Below are 11,830 nucleotides of genomic sequence, written 5' to 3'. Positions count from 1 at the left end.
GGCTTTATAATGATAATTACGGAAGGCGGCGCTTGTATAATGAATACAAACGCTGATGATATATATTTATTTTGACTCCATTACGACCGTTTATCATTTGAAAGTGGCCCATCGTCGGCTTCTACCCCTTTGTAGATGCTACGCAGGGTGTTTCCATAGTAACAAGACAACCTTAGCCGATGTCTCGATGCCCGGAGGCGGTTGTGTTAGCGGAAACAAGGCAATCAGATATGCGGGCTTTATAACTTTCACTTAGTCATAGGAGCTTAAAGTTGGGAGGCCAGTTACTAGCCCCCAGTTATTGTTCGGCGACAGCCAAGGTCAAGCCGTAAACACTTCGGCCAATGTTATGATTGGCCCGTCATCTAACACGGGGTGACCTCTATCGGTCTGATAGTTTAACACAGTCATTGGATCACTGACCAGTTTGCGCTTATTGTGGTAGTCACTTTTCAACTTTCTCCACTGAGGCGCTTAACCATTCGAACTAGAAGCACAATCACAGTGGTTCTCCCTTTACACACCTAGCCGAACAAAACAGAACGTAGGAGGCAAGCACATGAGCTAGGCAATCCAACTATTGACCGAAGACACAATTCGAAACCGATGCATATAAAGCAATATCCGAGAATGTTTTGCCGAATCTCTAAAGGTGGCCGGCGTTGCACTGCGAGACTTATGCTGGAAACACACAAATAGTTTAAAAGTGCCATAGGCTTGGAAAACCAGAAAACTTTAGTAAAAACTTTACGCCCGAACTAAATCAATTCATTTGGTGCCAATCCAAAAATTGGTCTTACTTTTGTGCTTCTGTCGTGCATTAATATGACACATCCGATCTCAAGACTTCAAGCGGGTCAGCCTACCGCAGCCACCTCATATCCCGAAGGCGGAGTACTGCTCGTTAAGCCAGTTTACTGAACTAAACTCGAGCGGCATTAGAGAGAAAACAGGCTATCCGGCTAGTGACCATACACTCGAGTCGATAAGGGAGTGATAGAAAAAGTCTTTGCAACGACCAAGAAGAAAACACATTTACTATAAAACGGCTCATATAAATTTAAGAGCCGCTAGTTAACATGGGAAAGGAAGTGTTTTTAATAAACAACATCTGTTAACAAACTAGGTTTTTAACACAAATATAATGTTTGGTCGAACCAAACAAGAATTTAAAAAACTGAGCATGGAAGAGACTTAGCTGGTTAATGTCCTCGATGTCGATGCACAACCCAAGCTTACGGCGGGACAAGGTCCCAGCCTCCAAGCCGGTCTTGAGGTGGCAGAGCGAAGAGCTCGGCACTCCGAAGTGGCGACATAGCGCGGCCAATGTGGCGAGGTGGAACCCCCAGTTCGTCCGAGGCGATGGAGCAGGCGGGCAGTATGACGCCGAAGTTCCCGATGTGGGTTAATGAAGTGATGACGAAGTCCCGGGTCCAGCCGAGGTGATGTGGTATGTCGGTACACCGAGGTGACAACGCTGCCCAACCCGGATCATTTACCTATGCATAGAAAATTGTGCAAGCCGGAGATAATAGTAATAATAATAAATTAGAAACAATTCATAGCATAAATAATTTATGCAAAGTGAGCAATAAAAGAAATATGGCCCGTGTGCCGAACACTCGATGAGGTAGAGCCCTCTCAGCGATGCCGAAGTGACCGCGTGACATAGTCAAAGTCGATTATGCAAAATATTTTTTTAAAGAGATGTGGCCTGGCGTCGAAGCCGATGTCGGTGCAGGGCGCTAGCGTGACAAAGCATATATTCATAGGGCGGTCTGAGTCCTGATGAGGCGTTTGCCGAACTGCGGACAAGAAACTTACTGAACCATCACGCAACCATTGTTAATGCGGCCATCACTTGATAGACCTGTGTATAGATGATGGAACAAACCAGAGTAATAATTCCTCGGAAAAAGAAAACCCAAGCAAGAAAAAATTAGTAGGATTAATAGCACCTGGTTTATCTGTTGTAACAATCTGAAGAAAGGTTACTCCCAAAGTTGGGACTTGATCCGTGCACCCATTGCCTGATGGGCGATGAAGCGACGGCATGGCGATGCTGGAAAAGGTTGGCTCACCGAGGAAAAGCCCCCGGTCTAGCTAATGTGACGAAGTTGGTCGGCTGGTGACGCCGAAGTCTCCGGAGTAGGTTGATAAAAAGATGACGGAGCCCCTGGTCTAGTCGAGGTGACGGAGCGGGTCGGTAAGTAGACATTGCAGCTGCCATGTTAGCCGAGGTGTTGAAGCAGTTCGGCGTGATGGACATCGGCTTGAAGAAGCAACAGTGCAGCCATGCCGACACTGGTCATAACTTGTGATGCGGTCAATGCCGGATTGATGAAGTGACCGAGCGATGATGTCGGCGCACCTGACCTGTGCAATCCGTGGGGCAATGGTGTTGGTGATGATTTAGCCTTCGCGATGTCGAACTCTTGTTCGACTTGCCGAGCTGATGATCCAATAAGGTTAGGCTCAGTTCGATGAAGCGACGATCTGTCTACCGCAGGTCGACAAACGTGGAGTAAGGGCTGGTTTGACATCGGCACGACGGTGAAGATTACCTCTGAAAAGGAGCAAACTTTGTGAACATGTGTTCGGAAACAAAACACAATACCCTAGAAAGAGATTCTTTCAAAAAGGTTTTCAAATATCCCGTTCAGGAAGAAAGATGAACTCAGGTCGGATTCGTATTTGCGCAGAAAACAGATCCAAAAAGTGATGCACTAATCGGAAGGTTCCCGGAGTTTGAGCGTTCGGATCGAGCTAAAATTTTGAGAGGTGGTAGATATGGAAATTCCACAGAAGATGAACGGTTGGATCTTCCAAATAACCTCCGAGCTAGGATCTGGTGACCACGCCTAAACTCGTCTAGATTCCCGTCTAGACTCGACAGGCCTCCAGTATATCCTAGATCGCCGAAGATTCCTCCATGGGAATGCAACGAAATTTTACAGGGTTGTTGTACACTCAATTCCACACAATTCCACTGAAGCAATCATAAAAGCGACGCTCGAGTAGGCGGTGGCAGCGGATACATGTTTTCTGTCCAGAAAAACAGCATGATCGCCCGAGGGCAATGTTGACGTTGAGCCCCCGAGCTCCATCGATGATTCCTCCATGATCTTGATAGAGATCGGAGTTGATAATGAAGGCCCTCGTCTGAATATAATGATCCGAGACGGAGTGCAGTCCTCGGTCGAGCCAAGGTGACTAACCGAGCCGTCGATGAAGATGCCGACATCGACAATAAAGCTCGGCTTTGACGCATAGATCGCACGGGAGACGATCTGAATTCTCATCGCACTATGGTGACTACCAGCAGACTCTCAATGAAAGCACCAATGTCGGTTCTATATCTGGCATATCTCGTAGTTGGGGTCCTAAGCTAGGCGTCTTGGAGCGATGGTAACATGAACACGGGATTTTACCCAGGTTCGGACCCTCTTGATGGAGGTAAAACCCTATGTCCTGCTTTTGATTGTATTGATATGAGTGTAGTACAGAGTACATGTATCTACCACGAGATGATAGTAATGAATATGAGATTGTCCATTGACTAGTCTGGCCTCGGTTTATATATGCACCGTAGGCCTAGGGTTTAGAGGAGTCCTCGTCTTGGGCGCCAAGTCTTTGTGGAATCCTCCTTGTATTTGGCATGGGCTGCCCGAAGTGGCCCAATAGTGAACCGCCATGTGGGTCCTCGGCCCAACCCACAGGTCGAGAGACGACGTGGTGAGTACCCCCTAGTCCAGGACACCATCAAGGTTCTTTGTGATGGGTTCGATCTTATGGTGCTTGATCCTAGTGAAAAAAGGGGAACCTACACGTATGTATCATTGAACATATAAACCCTGAAGAACTCATAGGCACATCGAAGCCAGCCACGTCACCTTTAAATTGCTGCTGCCACCGCCTGTAATTTTCGTTCCCCACCGAGGGCATCTTAGTAATTTCATGTACAAACACGTACAGAGTATAAAAGTCACCCGCTGCGATGGAGAAACCTGGCCGTCGCCCGCCCCCGCGCGAGAGCGACCTAACCCGCGTCCCCCCCGCCTCCTCTCCTGTCGCCGCCACCTCCTCCCCGCGACCCCCGCCTCCTCCCCTGCTGCCGCCACCTCCTGGGCCTCGCCCTCACCCTCTCCCCGCGACCCCCGCCTCCTCCCCTGCTGCCGCCACCTCCTGGGCCTCGCCCTCACCCTCTCCCCGCGACCCCCGCCTCCTCCCCTGATGCCGCATCCAGGGCCTCGCCCCCAGTCCTCCTTCTCTGCCATCACCGATTCGGCGGAGCTCGTGGTCAACCGGCGGTGAGCATGGCCTCGATCTGGAGAAGGAGAGGCCAGGAGTGTGGCCTCGATCTGGAGAAGGGGAGCAGCCTCGCAAATCTTCAGCCCTCTCAGTCAGGTACGTGCCTCGTTTGCATTTCTTTGTTCTTAATTAGCCCATTTTTGCTATGATTCTTGGATGTGTCGTCGAATATGAACATGAGCAGTTAATTATGCGCACGTTGTAAAATATACTCATGGCCCTTGAAACAACTAACCATTTCAGGAGGACATTCAACTCATGGCAGATATGGGATTGGATGCCTACAAATTCTCAATTGCATGGTCTCGGATTATCCCAAGTATGCATTATCAGTACAAATTTTGTGCGCCCCTTAATAATTTGACTGATAGACAGGGTTGTCCAATTATGGAGAATTAAATCAACATATATATCAGCACACTAATAGTAATAGCCTTGTGTGTTTTGCTTGATGTCCAGATGGCACCGGTGAGGTCAACCAGGCAGGCATCGACCACTACAACAAGGTCATTGATGCACTCCTAGCAAAAGGTGAACTTTTGTACACTCTAAAGATCAAAACATTGTTGACCAGTGTTGAAGTTTTATCGAAAATAACTGTTAAATCCAAATTAGTTATGAGCTCACTAACAATGTGAACTAGAATTATCATTTTTCCAGGGATTGAGCCATATGTTACCCTCTACCACTGGGACCTTTCCCAGGCCCTGGAAGACAAGTACAGTGGGCTGCTTGACAGGCAGATAATGTATGTACCGTAGGCACCTTGATTTGGAGCAACTTTTCTTGGGTCCTGCAATGGTGGTCAAACAACCAAAACATGCAAATTATAGATGCAGCAACGACTGCGCGGCGTATGCAGAGACGTGTTTCAAGGCGTCTGGGGACAGGGTGAAGCATTGGATCACCTTCAACGAGCCACACACTGGCGGTGCAGGGCTACGACAGTGGGATCCACGCGTCGGGTCGCTGCTCTGTGCTCCGCCACCTCTACTGCAAACAAGGGAGCTCCGGCACTGAGCCCTACATTGTCACTCACAACATGATCCTCGCTCATGCCACGGTTTCAGACATCTACAGGAAGAAGTACAAGGTCGGTCAGAAGTCGGAACATCCTATATATTGGTTTAGTTCAGGTTTTGCTCTTTGAAAATTGATGTGGTTTTCCCTTGGGCCTGAAGTTGCAATATAGTTTGAAATGAACAATAAACGATTGAGTTTCTATGCATTAATATTATGCAGGCAGAGCAGAATGCAGAGGTGGGGATGTTGTTGGATGTGATATGGTACGAGCCTGTCTCAAACTCCACAGCTGATGTTGAGTCCGCTAAGAGAGCACAAGAGTTCCAGTTGGGATGGTCAGTGAGCCTCACTCACTAACTCCATTGACTATTTTCTACTAATTAATCTAATCATGGATGGATTGCCAACAACAGAAGTACAGAATTAGCCTGGCAGTTTTGTATATTATTTGATTGCAGTGACAATAAAGAAGTTTGCTTTGTCTACCATCAAGGAATAATAATTCATTCTTTAATCTTATGTGTTCCTCGTGAATTAACTATTTGAGTTGGCGTTTATGCCATTTCTGATATGACATCATTTTCTTAATTTCTTAGAAGATGATGGTTCTTCTTCTCCTATTTGATGTTGCCGTCAGGGAGTCAGATTACCTAGATAATCCATTCGTGACATCTTCTTGCGTTCATGGAAGAGTTGGTACTTTTTTGCCCTTTCTGTGCAATACTTGGCTACTATCTGCAGTTTTTTGTATCAACCAAGGGATTGAGTGAAACTCTCCTGTGTCATAGTCTGAGTGTTTTAGACTTTAGTGGTAACTGACTTTTGATGTTAATTGCTAATCAGATGGTAATATACTAATGTAAATAGTGACTGTTGATTTAAATAGTGACCATTGCTAATTAGTTTCAGAGTTGGCTGTTGATGTGAAGTGACTCATTTTTAATACTGTTGACTATTTTAGATTCAATACTGTTTCGGAGTTTTCACCGGCTGACTGTTTCAGAGTTGGTTCTTATCAAATTAATTATCAGATAGCGAATGTTGATGTCAATAGTGGCTGACTGAGTGTACCTCCTAATATGTTAATTGGTAAAAAAGTAATATAGTAATGTTAATTCCGTATATATATTTTTTGGCTTTATGAATCTAAACAAATGTATACGCTTTGTTGAACATGCAATTTTTGAACCATTGTTATGTACTAAAAAATGTCAGTTCTATGTAATGTAATGTAGTTTCTTTAGCTTCTGGGTTTGCACAGGGAAACATACTATTTAGGTGATGCTATTGACCGGAACAACACAACCATCATCATACTATGTTACATATTCAGATCACCAAAGTTCTGCTCCCAAAGATTAGTTTTAGTGCACTTTAACTCAATTATTGTCGATGCTTGATACCCATCACCGAAAGCACTAGGTAGCATCTGATTAATTTTTATTCAGGTAATTAAATCCAATCATTACGCAGCAATTTATTCCCAATGTTATGAATGCCTATCTTTATAGATATCCTCCTGGCCCGTTTCCTGCTTTATTGAGTACTCATATGCCATTGGTTCATATCCATGTTTGTAAGGTGTTAGTGCTCCATTATCACGGCTTTCTTCAGTTAAATGTGGTTCTAATTCTGGATTCTGCTTGTTGAGTGCCATCATTTTTGTCCAGCCGGGCACATGTAACTGTCAATTCAAGAGCATGGGCAGCGTGGTTTTACTGTGGGTGTTGAGGAGCGGGGAGGGTGAGGAGGACGAAGGTGGGGGAAGGAGCAGCGAGTCAGGTGATGGGTTAGGGCCACCGGTCGAGGGGGAGGGGAGGACGGCCACTGCTCGCCACCTCCCTGCCTCGTTTGCTGCATCGTCGCCCTCCTATCCACTGCTCTTTGTCCCCCGCGACACAGCTCCGGCCACAGTAGCTTGTTGCCTCCCGCTTCCTTCCTTGCATGCTAACCACTGCCTCACCAGATTGGTGTTGAACATAATAAGGTATAAGGCCATCCATACTCATTTTCCTTCTTTGTATTTTTTCTTCACTGGTCATGATTGGTTTGAGTATCATCATTTTGTAAATTATATGCAAATGTTAGAACCAGCGCCGATTTTTTAGTCATATGGTAGTGTTGTGGTGAGCTGAGGATAGTATACATCTCATGCTGCACTCTCAAATTCGATCAGTAATTTAGTCAAAGTAATAAATATAACATGAACTACCATAACATAGTTACATTGTTATGTTGAAAATAGCCAAGTTCTTGCTGGGTAGAGCATGAACTACTAGGGGACGGTGCCTGTCGGGTGTTGCGGAGGGATTTCTTCTGGAGCTCGGCGTGGTGCCCTTTCGTGATTTGTTTTCTTTTGTGCTGCTTGAAGTGGTACTCTAACATTTAACTTTGTTATGAAATTACAAGTTAGTTACTTTCAAGTCAAGTATGCATATTAACTAAAGCACATCTGAATGTTATTTTATCTTACTTGGCATAATAGTGGCGGTGGTTCTGAAGCCTACCCAAACATGAATCAGTATGGTAATTCTAACAAGTGGTGCTCTAATATTCACTTATTCAGTTGTGTTCTGGAATGGCCTCTTTCTGCTTCCTATTGTAAGCTTTCGTTTGTTTCGATTTTCTACTGTTTTCTTCCTTTTGTATTTTTTCTCTTTCTTTGGTGCTGGCGGCCAAATCCAGAGGCTAATTTGTTTCCTTTCAAGGAGGAAGTAATATATGAGTTTTCTTTTCACTTCTTTGCTATTGCTTAAATACAATCTCTTGTTTATCAACAAAGGAATTAACTGAGATTCGCTTTTGTTCTGCAAATGGATTCCAATCAAATTTCAGTTTAACATTTTATAGACCAACATTTTTCCTCAAAATATTCTTGGCTACTTTGGTGGTAAGCATACTGAAGGTAGTATTCCATTGTCACTGACATTTTATAGTTAAATGTATTTCTAATTAAGTTTCTACAGAAATGTGGTTGTCGAGTAGCATCATTGATTTATTATAAGGTACTTATTGTTGTTAGTGTCCCTTTCTGCATGCTGATGGGATAGTCAATTGGGTTCATCATGATGGATTTTTATGGTACCATAATTGTTGGATGCCCTTTTTTATCAAGTGGTTATAAATTATGTCAAACCCATGTCTTTACGTGATTTTCTAACATGGAAGTAGTCACTTCCTGGATATCGAAGTATGTACATAGAACTGAACCGTTTATCGCCTCATGTTTTGCTAGAGAAAAATAAAGCACGAGATATGTGTTAGGATGATGGATTTCATATTAAAAAGAAGGATGCAATATATGAGCACTTGGAATGCAGTAGACATATGTTTATAGTAGTGTAATTGTAGGATTCCTGATTTGTGGTGCATAGACCACCTGGATTAGTTAGTTTTTGTAGTTCCTGTATTTTATTTCTTACTACATTTTTCTGGGTCGTTTCAAAATTTCTGCTCTACAAATAATCTTAAGAAGTTTGGGTATGCACACAGGTCGTAATAATAATGAGTTGTTTAGTGCAATGCATGTGGGCTGGTTACTTCTTTTATTTTCTTTTTTACGTTGTATGTTCTTGGAGGTCCCCTTTTCTCTCTTCTGTTGATCAAGTTTTCTTCTTCTTTCTTCTGCTTATCAGGGTTTCTTCCTTTCCTTTTTTCTGGAAATTGCATTTATTGTGTGACCTATGTATTGTCATTATTCTTGCTTCATTGATCGTGTTTATATTCTGGGTTTGGCCCGACGTTGTGTTTTCGTTTGCCTCATGACATTCATATTTTGTGGTTGTGTGTATCATGGTGTGCTTTGCCTGCTTTTTCATGCTTGTGTGAATTGACCATGGTCTGTTCTTGTTGGGGTAAAGCCTGAACTGCCGGGTACACTTTGTTTATTGTCCTTATTCTGGTTCTATCAGTGGAGATCCTTGTTTTCAAATAGCAGGGATAGAGGGACAGAAAAGATATATTTGTCGCGGCGCTGCAAGTGTTGCCCCCCTCCCCCCCAAGGGCAAGGTGAAGAAAGGTGCCTATGTGGTTTTTCTGCAGCTCGCAGCGAGGATTGTTGTGTTCAACCTGCACAAGAATGCCAAGAAGTCCTTCTCGGAGACGTAAGCCACGGCGCATGTTTCTGCCATGATTTCCTTCGGTTGGATTTCATGGATTTAGGTGTTGAAAAATTATGGGTTGTGGATGCAGGATTAAGGATATGTACTTGCACTACAACGAGAGATCTGGGCTGCTTCTTTGTGGCTTCCAAACTTGAAATGTTTGTTTGGAAGTTAGTTTAGTTTTTTGTTGTGGATTCACAACTTCTCACATGTACCATCCTCTTAGACCTTTAGATTTTCAAAGAAACTAAATGAAGATATGGTGGTATGGTCTCAATAGTACAACTTAAAGCCTTCCATGCTTTATATTTTCTCTGAAATTTGCTCTTGAAGAATCTTGTATCTATATTAGATCCGGTGAGAAAAGGCGGCTTCCAAGCAGAGGACGTGGTAGTGTTGGCCACATTTGGTTTTTGACTTGAGTGTCTAAATATTCTCATAATACTTGGTTCCCTCTCGGCCATTGCGCCATTGGCGCAACGAGTCATCTAGTTGCTATTAAGGATAAAAAGATGGGGTTTATTTCTACATAAATAGATCTTGTCTACATCATGTCATCGTTCTTATTGCATTACTCCGTTTCTTCATAAACTTGATACACTAGGATAGCGGTCGATGTGTGGAGTGATAGTCATGATTATTTGAAGTTCTATCAATTACCGAATAGTAATTTGTTTACCCACCTTATGCTATTTTTCTCGAGAGAAGCCACTAGTGAAATCTACGGCCCCCGGGTCTCTTCTTTATTATATTTTCCTTCGCGATCTTTTTTTATTTGATTTTATTTTTAGATCTATTGATCCAAAAATACAAAAATACCTTGCAGCAATTTTTATTTATTTATTTTATCTCGCGTTCCGTGAGATCTATTTATCCAATCTACTACAATTTTACCTATCTTTTTACCCGTGAGGGATTGACAACCCCTCACTTACGTCGGGGTGCAAGTATTTGTTCTTTGTGTGCAGGAGTTGTTTATGTGGTGTTGCGTGGTTCTCCTACTAGTTCGATAACCATGGTCTCATCACTGAGGGAAATACCTACCGTAGTTGTGCTGCATCATCAGTTTCTCTTTAGGGAAATATCGACGTAGTTCAAGCTGCATCAATTGGCCTCCCAAAGATGAGAGGGTTGTTGGTGATGATGATGGTTTCGATTTCACCCTCCGGGAGGGAAGTTCCCCCGGTGGAATCGCTCCGCCGGAGGGCAAAAGTGCTCCTTCCCAAGTTCCGTGTAGCGACCTGACCTCAAACGGTCAAGCCTCTGTGTATCCGTGCCATCCCTGGATCAGTATGCTGGGACACACAGTACATCAATGTATATATCAAAGTGCAATCTAATGTATAAATAACGTAAAACTGATATATATACATCATAAGTCTCAGCGGAAACAAATAATCAGGTGTGGAGTCCTATGAACGCCAGCGACAAGTTGAGTGTAGACTGTAACCCTGTATCGTAACTCTTACTCATCGAAGAAATCCTGCAACATGATACATTGCAGCTGTGTAGGTCAGTACATTGAATGTACCGGCAAGATCACAATATGATAAAGCAGATGATAAACTATTCTATATGCAATAAGACTATATGGCTTTGTGTTTGAGTTTTGTTTGCGTAAAAGCTGCTTTTATTTTCCCTACAACAAAGAATAGTCCAGGAATCTCTACTACAAAGCAGATACCTACCTGTTTCCGCCAATCGATGTCTCATAACCCATAATATCGATAAGTTGCCCATAGTTAAGTTTTTGATCTGGTGTTGAGAGTTCCGAGATAGATCCAAGTCCAGAGGCTCAAATTGTCCGTAACCGGGGACACGGCTAATCGATTAGGTTTTAACCCATTGTAGAGGTTTGTACACTTTACCCACAAGATTCGATCCCTCCCTTTTCATTCTCGCACTTAGAATGTTTGAGAACAGGATGATCGAAACATGGTCTTCCGAAGAGTTCCTCTGACCACTATCCGGTGCCCATCCAATCCTATCGTAGTACTACATCTGCTGGCACCGTCCCAGCCAGATTCACATCTAAGGTCAACCAAGCCAGAGCCCATAGTGACTTGTGGTTGCATAGGTAAGCTTCCGGGCATGAAGTATTCTTCCGTCTCTTTGAGCATGGGTGGAGCTTTCCGCATGATATCACGACGCTTCTCCGGAATCACTGAGTATTGGGCGCACCATATACGCTTCTTACACATTCTCCGCCTAGAGGTATATTGAAATCTTGTCTCGAGTCTTGAAGTCTTGAGGTCTTTGTAGATGCAGTCCTTGCAGATGCCATCATGGAGTTGTCGTCATTGACATGGGGTTTGCTCGTCATGGAGGACTCTGTAGATGCAGTCCTTGCAGATCACAAGTAGTAGGAAGAATTACTGGTGCCGTTGTTGGGG

At 43.8% G+C, this 11,830-nt stretch overlaps 1 pseudogene; it reads left to right on the top strand.

Annotated features, from left to right (window-relative positions):
• Window positions 1-4,022: 4,022 nt before the first annotated feature.
• On the top strand, window positions 4,023-9,714 carry LOC123148316 (beta-glucosidase 34-like; annotated as a pseudogene).
• The last annotated feature ends 2,116 nt before the right edge of the window (window positions 9,715-11,830 follow it).

Source organism: Triticum aestivum, chromosome 7A, assembly GCF_018294505.1.
Source record: "Triticum aestivum cultivar Chinese Spring chromosome 7A, IWGSC CS RefSeq v2.1, whole genome shotgun sequence".
Taxonomy (NCBI): domain Eukaryota; kingdom Viridiplantae; phylum Streptophyta; class Magnoliopsida; order Poales; family Poaceae; genus Triticum; species Triticum aestivum.
This window is presented reverse-complemented; position numbering and strand designations above follow the sequence as displayed.